The following is a 4,980-nucleotide window of genomic DNA, read 5'->3' on the forward strand; positions in this document are numbered from 1 at the left end:
ACCACCCAAGCCACTGCCTGTTCACCCCACTATCATCCAGAAGGCGAGGTCAGTACAGGTGCATCAAAGCAGGGACCGAAAGACTGACTCACGTCTGTAGCCATGAAGTGCTCTGAAAGGCTGGTCATGGCTCACATCTACACCATTATCCCAGAAACCCTAGACCCACTCCAATTTGCATACCGCCCCAACACATCCACAGATGACGCAATGTTTATCGCTCTCCACACTGTCCCACATGGACAAAAGTAACGCCTATGTGAGAATGCTGTTCATTGACTACAGCTCACCGTTCAAAACCATAGTGCCCTCAAACTCATCACTAAGCTAAGGACCCTGGGACTAAACACCTCCCTCTGCAACTGGATCATGGACTTCCTGACAAGCCACCCCCAGCTGGTTAGGGTAGGTAACAACACATCTGCAGCGCTTACCCTCAACATGAGGGCCCCTCAGGGGTGCGTTCTCATTCCCCTCCTGTACTCCCTGTTCATCCATGACTGCATGGCCAAGCACAACTCCAACACCATTATTAAGTTTGCCAACTACACAACAGTGATAGGCCTGATCACCGACAACGATTAGACAGCCCATAGGGAGGTCAGAGAACTGGCAGTGTGGTGCCAGGATAACAACCCCTCCCTCAACGTGATCAAGACAAAGGAGATGATTGTGGATTACAGGAAAATGAATGCCAAGCACCCATACTCATCGACGGGACTGTAGTGGAGCAGGTTGAGAGCTTCGTTCCTTGGTGTTTACATAATCAACAAACTCTCATGGTCCAAACACACCAAGACAGCCGTGAAGAGGGCACAACAACACCTATTCCCCCTCAGGAGACTGAAAAGATTTGCCATGGGTCCTCAGATGCTGAAAAGTTATACAGCTGCACCATCGAGAGCATCCTGAATGTTTGCATCACCACCTGGTATGGCAACTGCTCGGCCTATGACCGCAAGACACTACAGAGGGTAGTGCGTATGGCCCAGTACATCACTGGGGCCAAGCTTCCTGCCATCCAGGACCTCTATACCAGGCGGTGTCAGAGGAAGGCCCTACAAATTTCCAAAGATTTCAGCCACCCTAGTGATACTGTTCTATCTGCTACCACATGGCAGGTGGTACCGGAGCACCAAGTCTAGGTCCGAAAGGCTTCTTAACAACTTCTACCCCCTAGCCATAAGACGCCTGAACAGCTAATCAAATGGCTAACCGGACTATCTGCACAGCTGCTGCTCTCTGTTTATTATCTATGCATAGTCACTTTACCTCTACCTACATGTACATATTGCCTCAATTACCTCGACTAACCTGTGCCCCCACACATTGACTCTGTACTGGTGCCCCCTGTATATAGCCTCGTCACTGATATTGTATTATTTGTTATTTTTCTATTTTCTTCTTTATTTATTTTTTTACTTTATTTTATTTTAGTAAATACTTTCTTAACACTTATTTTTTATTAAAACTGAATTGTTGGTTAATGTCTTGTAAGTAAGCATTTCACTGTAAGGTCTATCTATACCTGTTGTATTCGGCGCATGTAACAAATAACATTTCATTTGATGGACTTTATCATTAAGGTGATTTTTTGCATAATATATTTTTTTTTATCTTCCCCTAACTTTAAACTCACATGCCGTCTATGCCTAACACAAACCCTGCAGCACAGAGGATCTCTGATCTAATTTTGTGTGTGTATATGCGTGCGTGTGGGAGGGCCATTAGTGTTGCTAAATGGAAACTAATGCTTCCTGTTGGAATCCTCCCCACTACAGCCAATTACATTCCCCTTCTTCTATGTATTTATATTTCACACATTACTTTATTTCCTCCCTTGAACACAGCACAGCAGCACAATTAGAGAAGTAGACTAAATGAGGACTATGAATCTTAGATGGTCCAATTCCTGTGGTAAACACAACACTTCAAAGCCTCTGTCTCGCTCAGCTCTTCCTGCTCTGCTCTTCTGAGGTGGTTTTAGCTAACGCCACTGCAGCAGAGCAACACATACTCCTCTTTCTCTCTCCTCAGCCTTTCTGCTTCTTTTCTCTTTTCATCTTTTTCTCTCTCTCCCTTCTTGCTTCTTTCTTTCAACAGGCCTGTGGAATACCTTGTTCGATACCCGTTTGATACCTGCAAGTCAGTGGTATTCACGTCTGCACTGTGACATAGACATTCCTGTCTATCAGAGGAATTCAGCACAGGGTATTGTCATGACTGTCCTGATCAGGTCAGGTTACAGGAGACCACAACCCTACAGATCATCTCTCAACCCCAACAGAGGAGGAGAGATCTGGGGGTCTGAAGATGTGGGGGTTTTATGACCCCTCACACCCCTGGTAAATCTCAGGCCACAGACAAATTTTTGTCCTGTTACTATGGAGAACCAGCCTCAGAACATTAAACATGAAATAAAGGGACTTTGGAACGGTTTCCGTCAGCCACAATGGTGGTCATGACGATAGATGGAATATGAAAATGTATGTCATTTTTGTTTTGTTATTGAAGGTTAATTATCACTAAAACATTGTAACGTGAAGAGTTTTCCTAGTATATGTTTGATGTTTATACATTGTATGTTGTATGGAAAATATCCAAATCAAAGAGAATGTTTTGGGGAAGATGATATGTGAAGTTAGTTGTCTAAAATTGGATTTGAGTCAAATCTAGACCTTGCCCTCATAGCTTGGTACGCCCAGAGAATTGCCCTCAAGGCGGTTACGCCCATTTCTGACCCAAGTGTATAAAACCTGTGAGTAAAGAATTTCCAGAGAAGACTACGTGACCCAAGCTGCAGCCAAGGTCTAAAAAGTCAACGAACCCAAAACTCAACGCAAGTTTGAAGACAAAATAAATATTTTTCTACCCAAGCTACGGATGAGTAGCTGTGTCTAAGTGGGTGAATTCAAGTCTAACCACCTAGCCTCCATCTCACATTAAAATTGTGGTATCTACACAGTTTCATTCCAACACTGTGAGCTCTGAGCTACAGAGCTGTCTGTCCTCAGAAGACCCCTTCCAGAGAAAGGGTGAGGGAACAGACTCCTAAGCCAAAAGGACACTGACATTGGGAGAACGATCAGAGAGGTGCGCTGGAGAAGTGCCTCATCGAGAGGCCTGAACGGTCCCCTGAAAGGTCTACGCAGAGAATCCTCGGAGGTCCTCCCCACGTAATTACATCATTATATTCTGACCCATACGAGCGGTAGTTTGGGGCAAGGCTAGGGTTAGAATAGCATAGCTGACAAATCCACCCAAATTTATATTTCTCTCGTGTACTTTCTTTTTTCTCTCTCTCTTTGAATACCCCATTTTGGGTAACACGCGCCATAGTGTGTTGGCCCGTTACACTAAGTTCTAATCAATAGCCTATAATGTGTTTTGTCTATGTGTATCTTTTATCATCATTTTAGCTTTTTAGTAAATAAATATTCAACTAAGATTGGTGTGGTACGAACTCATTGGTGAGACCCGGGTCCGTGCAGATTCACGGACTATACGACGTTCAGAACAAGATGGTAGAGGTAACGGGTTAATTAGCGGCTGTTGTAAAATCGATGTTCTGATATTCTTTGAGTTAATTTGGGAAATAGAAACTCAATAAAAACTAGTTTTCCCATGGTGCTCCAGGTTAATGAGTTAATAACTGCTTGCTTCAGTTAATCACGCAATCAGAAACTTGAATCATTCGATGAGCAACAGTCGTCAAATTAACTAATACAACGTCACGACAGTATTATCTTCATGCACTCTTTAACTTCTTGAAACTCCCCATCCCGGATCCGGGTTTGTGACTAAAGCCTCAGGCTCATTAGCATAACGCAACGTTAACGATTTCTGAAAATCGCAAATAAAATGAAAATAATGCGTCTGCTCTCAAGCTTAGCCTTTTCTTAACAACACTGTCATCTCAGATTTTCAAAATATGCTTTTGAACCATAGAAATTGACTAATTTGTGTAAGAGTATGCAAAGCTAGCATAGCATTTTGAGTAGCATGTAGCACGCAACATTTTCACAAAAACCAGATAACCAAATAAATAAAATCATTTACCTTTGAAGAGCTTCTGATGTTTTCAATGAGGAGACTCTCAGTTACATACCAAATGCGCAGTGTTTCCTGAAAGCGTCTGTGTGTAGGAGAAATCGTTCCGTTTTCTACATTGCGTCTGGCTACCGAAACGAACCGAAAATTCAGTCACCTACAACGTAAAACTTTTCCGGATTAACTACATAATATCGACGAAACATGGCAAACGTTGTTTGGAATCAGTCCTCAAGGTGTTTTTTCACATATCTCTTCATTGACATGCAGTTCGTGGAAGCTTGCTTTCCTCTCTGTATCGCATGGAAAAATACTGGCAGGTGACTTTTGCGCACCAATTTCGGCGCAGGACACCGGGCGGACACGTGCTAAATGTGGTCTCTTATGGTCAATCTTCCAATGATCTGCCCACAAATACGTCACAATGCTGCAGACACCTTGGGGAAACGACAGAAAGGGTTGACTCACTCCTCTTGCATTCACAGCCATATAAGGAGACCATGGAAAACAGAGCCTCAAAAATCCTTGTCATTTCCTGGATGCCATCTCATCTTGGTTTTGCCTGAAGCTCACGTTCTAGGGGACGCACAGAGAATATCTTTGTATTTCTGGACACGTCAGAGTGTTTTCTTTCGAACGGTAGCAATTATATGCATAGTCGAGCATCTTTTTGTGACAAAATATCTTGTTTAAAACGGGAACGTTTTTCATCCAAAAATGAAATAGCGCCCCCATAGATGTAAGAGGTTAAAGAATTGTAGACCATCCTATGAGCTATAAGAGCTCTCTGGCACTACAACATTCCACAGGATGGAGTAGAGTAGGTTATGATAAATATTAAGACAGGATATAGTGTAGAATATTCTATGAGACTCTGGAACAAGTCAATACATCACCTATACAGGCCAGTCAACCGGCTACAGCTCAACC

This window comes from Oncorhynchus masou, chromosome 28, assembly GCF_036934945.1.
Source record: "Oncorhynchus masou masou isolate Uvic2021 chromosome 28, UVic_Omas_1.1, whole genome shotgun sequence".
Taxonomy (NCBI): domain Eukaryota; kingdom Metazoa; phylum Chordata; class Actinopteri; order Salmoniformes; family Salmonidae; genus Oncorhynchus; species Oncorhynchus masou.